The sequence below is a fragment of the Diadema setosum genome, chromosome 5 (assembly GCF_964275005.1).
Source record: "Diadema setosum chromosome 5, eeDiaSeto1, whole genome shotgun sequence".
NCBI classification, from domain to species: domain Eukaryota; kingdom Metazoa; phylum Echinodermata; class Echinoidea; order Diadematoida; family Diadematidae; genus Diadema; species Diadema setosum.
The window spans coordinates 32515029-32527498 of record NC_092689.1 but is presented as its reverse complement, the minus strand read 5'-3'; positions in this window follow the sequence as shown (position 1 = coordinate 32527498).

Below are 12470 nucleotides of genomic sequence, written 5' to 3'. Positions count from 1 at the left end.
GACGCTTATCACCTTCCACGTACTCGAACAATTTTCGCTAAAAACACAATTATGTATACAGGTCCAAAATATTGGAATGATCTCCCAACAGAAGTTAAAAGCTGTTTGTCATTATCATCCTTTAAGCGTAAACTCAGACAGCATGTATTGAATAGCTACAACACACAAGTGCACTAACATTCTTTTTTATTATGCTCATGGTTGTTCTGTTATACTACTCGGTTGTTGCCATGTGAACAGACTTATGCATATATATGTATACATTTAGTTACATGCTCTCTCAAATTCCTGCCCATCGGTGTTTTTCCTTCCACTTCTAGTAAGACCTTCGGTCGTGTCGCATAGCGTCCATAGTTTCCCCTTCTTTCTTTCTTTCCTTTTTTTTTTTCATGCGGCATTGCAGCTGGCTGGTATATCACATATAGGAATTGCAATTGTTCATGTTTTCCATTTTTCGAATCTTTCCCCGTGTTTACAGAAGCCGAAATGTTTAAACCCTAAAATCATGTCGTATTCACAATATCACTCCCATGTCAAAATTGCTATTAGAGCAACTGCTATAGTGTGCAGCATGTGGTTACTTGTTCTCATTTTATCACACACATGTGAGAAGAATCTTCTGTACCCCCGAATATTAATAGTCATTCTCTTTTGTTTATCCTTACTTTTGGTCTTTAATTTTTCCGTGCTCCTCATCCTGTACCCCACACTAGGCTTTTGTTGGGACCTACACTCAACAAGCTTTGCTTTTTAGTAGGTTCCATCGTATTTCTCTTTGCATCCTTTACTTTGATTGAAAATGACACATCGACCGCTATGTATTATGTTTGTATTCCTATTTCTTTATGTATGTATCCAAGCTGGACATTCTGTATTATCATATTTTGTTATATCATGTATTCTTCATCGAGAAATACGAAAAATAAAATTGAAATTGAAATTGAAATGATCACGCTTGACCATTGGTCAGCTATTGTAAGAAGCAAGAAGATAAGGAAAATATTAAGAAAATATTAGGATCCTTCAACAGGATGAGAAATGATGGCGCTGAAATACAATTCATGTCTAGAGCATCGGACATAGTTTTTGAATGATTTGTTGATATGATAATTAAGAAACACCAGCATGAGTTAGCGCTGCTATGTAAAAAGTAATGTCAGCAATAACAAAGACAAAACCGCCATGTTATTAGGTTTGTCGAATTCAAAGCTTCCTGCACCACTCACTTGAATGTTCAAGGGGGGACCGGTAGGACCACTGAGCTCTGCAACACCATCTAGCCGTTGCCAAGCTTTACACGTTAACGGTACGTTCCCAAAATCATGTCTTCTCACACTTTCAGATGAAAATTCTACAGATAAAGCAATGTCCATTATAATAGATTGATAGATGCCATTTACGCCACATGACAAAATAATTTCTTTATTGACCAAAGTGTGTAGATCGATTTCTATATGATCTTTCTGACTACGTTCATGGTGATGAGTAGAGAGTATATCACGAAGCACGGGGTTCGAAGAGAACCACGTGATGTTAGCTTCTGGTTGTGACATCAACGGATGTTACAAAATTATAAACAGTTGTTACAAAATGATAAACAGGAAAGACATGAAAGACATAGCAACGATGATGTAAGGTCTGCCGAGTCCAGAGCTTTCAGTACTGCTTATTTGGGTGCTACCGGGGAGACCGGCAGGACCACTAAGTTTTATAACTACATCATCTAGCCGTTGCCATGCTTTACAAGTTAACGATGCGTTCCCAAAATTATGTCTTCCCATGGTTTCAGATGAAAAGTTTACAGATACAGCAATGTCTATAACAATGGATTGATAGATGCTATTTGCGCCACAGGACAAGATAATGTCTTTATTGACCAAAGTGTATAGATCGATTTCTATATGATCTTTCTGACTACGTTCATGGTGATGAGTAGAGAGTATATCACTAAGCACGGGGTTCGAAGAGAACCACGTGATGTTCGCTTCTGGTTGTGACATCACCGGACACGTAACAGACACGATTAAACTGTCATTGATAAAGCCACACATCGGCGAAGCCGTAACAAGTAATGGACACGGGAAAGATTCTTGAATAAGGTCTGTGACGATACGCCCTTCGTTTATCACTGGAGCTGTGCAGATGCCATTTTGAAAAGTCAAATGATCATCAAGGCCGAGAAGCCATCGTTGGCTACAATCACAGAAGAGTGGGTTATCTTCTACATTCAGTGTAAGATAAAACAATGGCATATTCGAAACACTTGTAGGGACGATATCCTCACTCAGATAACGTAGATTGTTACTTGCTAAATCCAAAAAGGTTAGGTGCGAAAATATGCCGAAGTGTGGATTTTCATTCTTAAGCCCTAGGAAACCGATGTCATTCCCTATTAGTATTAGGATTTCGAGTGGATGTCTTATGTCAATCCTAGAACATTTGGACAGAAAAGTAATGCGATTGTAGGATAAGTCAAGGTAACGAAGCTGACGGTATAAGTACAAGATTCGGTCGCAGTCAAGGACCTTCACCAAATTTCCACCAAGGTTAAGAGAAGAAGCATTTGGTGCAAAGATTAATGGGATACTCTTTAAATTACTGAACTTGTACTTCAGTTTTTCAAGGATCGGTGCGTGTAAATCTCCCCATATTTCTGGAAATGAAAGTTTTGACTTCAACGCAAGTTTTTCAAAGGTGACGTATTGAACACCTCCGCTGGTTAGTAGTTGGATCAAAAAGCTGTCGGCGACAGTTACTTCCCTCAAAGAAAGATCTCTTAACAGAGGTATACCACAGTGAGTATCATTAAATTCTCCTATGACCGTCCCTCCAGTAACGCCGAGGGACACCGTTGCTGCTAGGGCAGCGAAATCACTGCAGGTGAGTTCCACAGATGATGTCAGAAACAGATATACAGCGCTTGTCTGCTCAAGAAAATGAAAGCTTTGAGGTGAGATTGGGTTCCCCTCGCTGCTCCCAACACACACGGTTTTTAGTGGTAGTCCATTTACGGCAACCAAATCAACACTTGTGATGGGGTTTCCGCATAGATAAAGATAAAGAAGTTCTGGACAAAGTCGGGCAAGATTTCGCGGAATCTCCAGAAGCTTACTACCACGCAGATTCAGGGTCGTCAATAAAGGTAGACGAAAGTCAAATACAGAAATACGGGTGTTTTCTAGATGTAGTTGAGTGATTTGTGGGGTAGTCGAAAACGCTGACGGATCGATAAAGAAAAGTGGGTTGTTGTTGAGATTTATAAGTGCTAGTCGAGGGGAGATGGGGAATCCGTACACTGCTTCAATATGGTTATATGACAAAAATAATGCTTCAAGACTAAACACTGCACCAAATGTGTTGATATCGACAAATGCCAGTTCGTTTTCAGACAGGTCCAGTGTCCGGAGAAGTCGCATATCTGTAAAAGGAAACCAACGCAATAAATGATTTCTGGAAAGATGAAGGAACTCCAATCTAAGAGGAAAAACTATATCTACGTCGGTGGACGATATTATGTTGTCATGTAAAGTGATAATTTGCAAATTTGGAGTCTGAAATTGCCCAATGATTGATGATATTTTGTTTTCCTCCAGGCTTACATATTCCAGACTGGGAAGGTCGCCAAAACTCAAGGCATGAACTGATGTGATTTCGTTGCCTGCCAGATCGATGATTCTGAGCATTTTTAGTCCGGAGACGACAGGTACAACGCTAAGTTGGCTGTCCCATACCCGAAGAAGAGACAGTGATGATAAGGTTGTGATATTGTGCAGTGTTTCGACCTGTGATGAGATCACGGAGAAGGAGCGAAGAAAGGAGTGGTTACTAAACGAAATAGATTTTTCGGCACTTTCGAAGACAACAAATGTTTCGAGAGAGTTGACGTTTTCCAGAGTTGACACAATCTTGAAATCTTTGTTTGTCCCGGGAACAGAAAGATAATTCAGCCTTCCAAGGCGGGACGAGATAAAGCGGATACTTGGTAGATACAATGTTTGCAAGTTAGGAAATCCATCGACAGAGTAGAGTTCAGTCAATCTATTTCCTTGGAGAGATAAATATGTAATGTTGCTGGAGAAGGCATCAGTTGAAACCCAGGAGATACGATTATCTTGTAAACGCACTATACGCAGAGATGGCAGTGAAAACGTTCTAGAAACTATGACTTTAAGTCTGTTCTTACCAAGTTCGATCGTTTGCAGTTCAAGGAGATCACTGAAGGACGATTTGTCAACCCTTTCAATCAAATTGGCATTTAAATCTATAGAACGGAGATTAAGTGGAAACTGATCTGCCGCGAAGCGCTTGATCCGGTTAAATGAAAGGGAAAGTTGCTCAAGTTTTGGGACATTTTCTCTTAGGTGTTTTCCAACATCCGAAATAGCGTTTCTCGACAATACGAGGGACCTTAGCGAGGTATTGTTGCTGAACACAGGAATCCCTGTCAACAGGATTCCTACAAAGGATAAGGTCTGGAGCTCTCTCATGTTAATGAACATGTCTGTTGGAACATTTCTGAGAGAATTTCTGTTGAGCGCGAGCAAATTGGTCGTTGTTAACTGTTCAAAGAGGTCGAGAGAAAGTGTTTCGTGTATTTCCACAAATGCATTCGAAGTGTCGCCCTCGAGACATGAAGAACACACGGGGATATTGAATACATTCACGCAAGACACACTTTGCCAATCGGAAAAGCATGTACATACGTCACAGATACTCTGCTGCGCAGGTACCGATGTCGAAGGACCACATAGCACCAATAGAGTCAGAAGAAATCTGGTAGCACACAGCCCGTTCTTCATTCTCGTCTCACAAGATTTCAGCATTTTAGTCCCTTGAAAAGTATAGAAACGGACAAAATATATTTATATTATATAACTATCATAGGGAGTAAATGTAAATACTACAAATAAGTGTAAATAAAAAGGAAATTAGAAATGAGGCATTTCACTCCTTTTGACGAGTGGTACATTAAATCGTTAGGCTCATATGTAGGATCAAGATGTTTCATAGATATTTTATATTACTGTAATTTAGAGCTTACATAATTAATTTACATTATTTAGATACATAGCATGCGCTTCTTAGAATATAGGACCATTAGCACAGCACCTATTCAGCAAACGAGGGTAAACACCTTGAAAAGATCTTTCACAAGACGGTGTATATAGCTTAACAGGCATGTATCACATCAATTCACCAATTTGCAAGTTTGACAAGTTCATGGAGGGGAAATTGCATAGGCCTATAATGTACAAACCTTGATAAAGACGTCGTGAGTTGGTTCCAAGAATTACCTTCAACGCTGTTTTTTTTTTTCTGCAAGTTTTCTAAAAATTGACAAACGAGCGATTATTTTCAGATGGCCTCCGTTTTCTTGTGCAAGACAAGTTAAACCCGAAGCTGACAGCAAAGAAATGATACTGTCGACTAGCTGACAGGCTAGAAATGTGTTTGCATGATATACATCTAAAACTCAACCAGCTGTCAACGGTTTTATAAGTGGTCTATACCAAAACGACCATGATCTACTCTTTATACATCAATTAAAGGAACCCCATTATAGTATGATTAACAGAATTCTGATTGATCTATGGTCAGGCAGGTGTGTCATAGGTGAAATCTTACCATACCGCACAAAGAACACCTCCAGCGGATTTCTGATGACGCTTCTTGACACTATTCGAGGAGAGTCACCGATCCGGGTTATGCGGATGAGGGGAAAAATCCAGACCCTGTTTTCATCTTGTCTGTGATCTCCGTGACGCAAATCAATCTTCATCCGTTTAAACAGAAAAAAATATAGATTCAAACATACAAAGATAGTCCTTAAGCTCAGGAAACTTTCGAGGAGAAGGTATCAATAGATGGAAGAAAAGCTTCACGAAAAACTCTGCTAATGTTCACAGTGAGACCTAAGCAATGATCTACAATGTTTTTGATTACAAAATGAAAGAAAATGCTGACAGAAATGTAAAAGTGATCCATTAGAATAACATCGGAAGTGACAAAAACAACAATAGCGTAACAGAATCAAGACCATTTCCATTATTTGTGATTTCTGACGCGTCGATTCACAATGAGAATGACACGCCGCACAAGAGAATGAATTATGTAAAAGAGGATTTAAAGGTCACAAGAGACATAAGCTGTCATGGAATTATTGAGTACTGAGGTTTGCCACTAGTGGATTTAGATATTATTCAAGGCATTTCGGATCACAACTCAGTTCGTCTGTTTGAATAATGGTTATTACAAAAAGGACAACTATAAACACATCGCATTTTATTCGATGTTTGATAAACAAAACTTATTTCCGTTCTCCCTCTGTCTCGTTCTCTCACTGTCTACATGTTTGTGTAAGATGTGATTATTATGTGTATAAATGTCTAGATACAGGTATGTTCTTATCAATACTTGCATGCGTGTGTTTGTGCATGTGTATGGATGTGTGTGTGTCTGTGTGCGTGTGTGTGAGAGTGTGTATACAGCATTTGCTTTAACGGGATGGATTGCAAATGATTTGGACATTGTGCAATAGATAGGCCTATACAACAGAGGGAAGAAATTAAAGCCATATGGTAATCGTCACGTCTTGAAGCATTTTGATCTCTATATGACACGGAATGTTGCTTTAAACGTGTCCGCATGTGCCAAGTGATTAATTCTGCTCTGCCGGATTTATCTTCTAAAGACAAATAGTGGCTGACTTCAGTGAAATACGTCTTATTATCATTATATTATTATTATTATTATTATTATTATTATTATTATTATTATTATTATTATTATTATTATTATTATCATTATTACCATTATTATTATTATTATCATTATTATTATTGTTCTTATTATTATTATCATCATCATCATCATCATCATATTTATTACCATCATTTTCATTATTATGTATTATTATGAGCAACAAGTAAAATTGGAACTCTTCAGGATCATCTTAAAAAAGAATCGAGCTTTAAATCCTACAGCACAATCGGCCCATTAAGATATTCAGATTGAAGTATCCCGCTTCTATTGGAGGGACCTTTAACATTTTTAGAATTGAAATTCAACGATGTGACGCGCACTTTTGGTTGAATATCAGAAAATATGCAACAGAGAAGTGTACATATATATATATATATATATATATATATATATATATATATATATATATAGGAGGTAACTGAGGTGTGGAACGGGGTTTCCCCAACCCCTCCCGTACCAGAGCTTTTGCATTTAAAGAATTGAAATAAAAATATCTGATAAATTGTCAATAAAAGAAGTCTGGTGAATCTACAGATGGAACTGAGCTGTGGAAAGGGTAAATTGAAAGATACCACCACACGAACTGAAGTAACAGATCAGGGCTCCATTTCATAAAAGATGTGAGGACAGCAACTCTTGCTGTAATAGAAACTTCCCATAGCAACATTCAATCAGGAAGTTGGATTCTTATCGTTACCATGACAACTGCCATTCCAGGAAGAGTTGCTATCATATGAAGTTTTTATGAAATGGGGCCCCGTTGTCACTTTTGTGGTGAAATATTTGCATATTTGTCAATCTTAAATATGTACTATTTCATGTTTGGAAGGGGACATAACGGAGGAAGCTGTGGGGCCGGTTGTCCCCCTCCCACGCGAGGAAGATTTTGCATTTTCAGAATTTTAATTCAACGATCTGGTGCACACTATTTGTGAAGTATTCGGACAGATTTCTTATCGGAATTGCTTTCGGACAAAATTATATGTTTGCCCCCCCCCCCCCCCTTGCCCTCCAAGATTGACGCCCTGGCATACGAGTGAGCTTTTGCATCTTTAGAATTAAAATGAAAATATTTCGTAAATTCATTCATTAATAAACGGAATGTGGGAAATTGTCCATCAAAATGTGTACGAAAGCTATATGGAGGAAAACTAAGCTGGGAAAGGGTTAATTGAAAGGAGCTATCCCCTTCCACACGAGGGAACTTTCGCATGTTTGAAACTGAAGTGACAGATCTGGTGCACAGGTCTGGTGAAACACTTTTGATCAAAATATTCAGAAAGCCGTCATTCTAAAAGTGTACTACGTCTATGGGAAAGGACCGAACGAAGAGGGTATGGAAGAGGTATATCCCCCTCCCTGCATGCGAGTCAGATTTTGCACTCTCAGAATTAAAATTCAACGATCTGGTGCACACTTTCGGTGAAATATTTACCCAGTTTTCTGTAAAAAGAAGCAAGAATTTGTTTCACATTTCGAGAATTATAAGATGTGTTGTCCCTCTCCCAAATATTTTCATGTTTCATGGGGGGGGGGGGGGGCAACTGCATCCTACCCCCTCCCCCATTAACGCCCGTGAGTTAGAAATATTTGCCATTTGTGAAGTCTTGATGCGTTTGGAAGGAAAAAACATCTTTTTTCATTTCTTTTTCCTTTTGAAAATGCTCAAACAAGAAAGAGCAATCAGCACAGTTCAGAAATATGAAATAAACATAGAAGGATATAACTGCCGAGCAGCCATGGAGGACAGAAAAAAAAATACGAAGAAAGCTAGAAGGAGAGATTGAAAAAAAAATGAGAAAAATTTGGCTTTCAAAAGTAATTAGCAAAAGGGGAAGTATTGAAAAGGGGAAGTATCGAAAAAATACAAAGAAAGTTAGAAAAAGGGATTGAAAGAATGAGAAAATTGGGATTTTAAAAGAGGACAAAAGAAAGAGTGAGGTAATGGTCAAGAAATATGGTATAAAAATAATGAGCAATAAGTCAAAGAGAACAAAGATAAAGAAGAGGAATATATAGAGAGATAGGTAACGAAGCAAACAGACATGATAAATTAGTAAAAGGACAAGAGACACAACATAAGTCTCGGACTTTTAAAACTTGTAAAAATACATTTAACAAATAAGGACTTGTCAAGAATTTACCTCCCTCTTCTTGAGAAGATGACATAAACGGTAAAATTGAAATAAGTTTATTGTACACACACACACACACACACACACACACTCTCACTCACACACACACACACACACACACACACACACACACACACACACAAATGAAGTTGGGCGAGTTTATCCCAGAAATGAAGTAAACGTAGGTAAATCTAACGTGACATGTTAATCATTGATCCAAATATAAAGAAGGATTTTCTCACTCCCTAAAATGACTAAAGCTTATTGTCCCAAAAATGAAATTAGACTCTTTTTTTTACAGTGTTGTTGATATCATTGTAGATTAGATCTGCCATTTAACGTTTAATGCAGATTTATCATTATTTGTCACTTGCTCTGGAATTAAGGGTTGCTCATACCTCGTATTCAAAAGACAACTATTTAAGGCATTGCTGTAGTACAACATTGCTTAGCTTCCTTGTCGGAATTGAATGAATTGAAACAAATGAGATACCGATACAAACACTCAAAACACACCCACACGCCAGGGCTATAGCTGGTATTTTCAAGGGTGTGTGTAGGTCAAGAAAACAAACATTTGATCACTGTGGAATATAAGGGGGGGGGGGGGGAGGGGGGAGGGGGGGGGGCATCAAGCACTGTCAACTGTAGCCCCAATTTTAAGTGTAATAGTTACATAATTTTCAGGCCAAAAAATGAATAGGATGACAAGGAGATATTTATGGACGATGTGTTCACATCATGATATGCGTGGTATGCTACTAAGGTTTATGAAGGTAGAATAGAGGAAAGATGTCCATTACAATAGTCCAGTCTGGAGAGAATGAGTGACCTAAATTGATGACAAGTGATTTGATAGATAAATTTGTCGAGCTATGAAGTATTCCTCAAATCAAAACTTTATCAATATGTATTGACATGGTCAGTTATATAAGAAATATGTTTCTTTGTGAAATAAACTTGAATTGAATTTAATTAGATTAAAACGCCCCAGATTCCTAATTGATGCTGATGGATCTATGAAATCTTCACCAACCATGCCAACTGCAAGTGTTGATCAATCTGGTGATTTTCCATAATTGTATGGCAATGCAACAACAAAAAGTTCATATATATTATACATATTTATATATACTCGTACTGTATGTATGTGTGTGTGTGTGTGTGTACATTGTATATATCTTATGGTCAATAAGTTCTAACTTGATTGCAATTCATTGTCCAATTCCTATGGTTTTTAGGATCACATGGTACATAATACGTGTAATTTATACATATATATATATATATATATATATATATATATATATATATTCATATATACAACAGTTCATGAAAATATTACTTAACAACCAAACGAAAGGTCCTAAATTTTCTTTGCAAAAGAAAACTCACAAGTTCAAAGTGGAAGTCCGGGTTTGGGAACCCATCGTTGTCAAATATATGGAAAAAAAATCAAGAACTTTGGTGATAACGGCCATTTTATGGCAGGAAATCCAATATTTTCATGGCAAACAATAATTTCCATGATTTCCCAATTATCAATAATTGGGTGTCATATTTTAATGAACTGTTGCAATGGCAAGGATCCAATTATAACTACGTTTAGGATTTGCATAATTTTGACGGTATTTTGTCATGGTGTGTTGGCAACCAATATGAATTTTTAAAATACAATTTTGTGTAGTCTCAAAGCCGGCTTTCAACAAACATTGCAATATTAATCTCGTCTCACTATCATTGGGTAGATATATTGATAACGTCATCTGGAATCTCCTCTAGATGGACTGACTAACTTTTGATCAAAAGGTCGTGCCAGAGAGGCATAAAAATTCATACATGTCGTCATGCGATTAACACATACTAGTACATTAGGTAAACATACAGGTAAAGAAATAATCATCTATGAGTTTGTTTATTTGTGCACAGCGTCATATGGATAGATAGATACAATGTAGTTGGATAGACAGGTATATCGATACATAGATAAAGAGCTGAATATAAACATTAAGCGCATCCAAACACATTCATATAAATTGTTTATACATTAATTGTGGTTGTGTTGGTATACATTTGCCATTGAAACAGCAGAATAAACAGTGTAGAAGAACAGTTCTAATTGCGTACTCCTTACCCTCTGCGCCACATATTGGTAATCAGATTCATAGTTATATAGTGGTTTTGCTCATGGGAATGCTTGAATATAAGGCATACGTAAAAAAAAAATGATGTTTAAAAAGATGTCGCTTTAAGGCAAATGTATGAGAAGTGTGTTGATAGCCTGCAAACAGCACAAACGTAATATACTGTATGTTGTCAAAGTTAATGTACGTGCAGTCGCGTTTTTACAAAATGAAACAAACTATCACATCACAAAGCCAGTATGCTGTTGGTGAGAGAGGTGATCACACAACCAAGCGCGCCGGGACACTTTTAGTTTTCTTTTTTTTTTGGTCTTTTTTTTTTGTGTGGGGGGGGGGGGGGAATCTCGACCGGGGCACATTTTATGTGACAGTGTGAGATCCTCGGTGAGGGAGCGAATTATGCGATCGAGAGGGGGAGGGTGTGGGAGGGGGAAACCGCCCTCCTACGGTAGGTACTTTTTGTAAAAAAAAAAACAAAACAAAACAAAAACAGAGTATAAAAGTTGCTTCTGGCGCTCTTCCACACGACGAACAATTTACTCTTAATACATCTTGTTATACTATGCATAAGAAAAGAATGTGTTCTTGTCGGCCCGACACTTTTGAATTCAAACAATGTAATAACAGATTGAAATGAAATGAAGTAGGCCTATAATACCAATGACCTCCAATTCTAGTTTATACCCACATGCTCCTTAAATGTACATAATTGACAGATTTCAATGCATATAAAAAATATGTACTCTTATGTGGGCCCACATTTCCGAGGGGAAAGCGACAACGCTGAGCGCTATGGCTATACCTTGGTTGTCTGTCAATATAGTGGCACTGGGCTTAACGCTTTTCCCTGTGGTTTATATATGATCTGCTTTAGAGACATCGACAATAACGACAATCTTTCAAATAGAAGGTAAAGTTCTATGTCTCCCATGCACTTGCCTGCTTGGAACACTTTGGCAAAAGTCATTGCAAGCATTCGCTTGGACTTTTTACTGTTTGAGTTATACATTCAGCCGCAATGCTGGTTTGCTGTTTATTTATATTCACTATTGTTAGCAAAAGTGGCTAAGCAAGCTTTTTAAACTCGAAAATGCGAAAGCCCTTGCATTCTAAAATCTTACATAAAAAAATTACACCTTTCGAGTGACTGTTTCTAAACTGGGCACGGATAGCGTTCTGTGCCACCTTTTCTTTCTTTTCCAATCACAATTGGCGTAATTCGAAGTAATTTAACATCTTCTTCAGTGGCAATTAATGAACTTATGATTTGTGTTTCAGCTATATTATGGCACGTCGTCTGCTGCTGTTGGATTGGTCCATTTTGTGACGTCAACAAAACCGTTGCAGAATTTTCCCGAATTCATCCGGAGTGTTGCATTACAGCAGACATTGTATGAATTTTATGACTTTTCAAATTTACGGAAGTGCC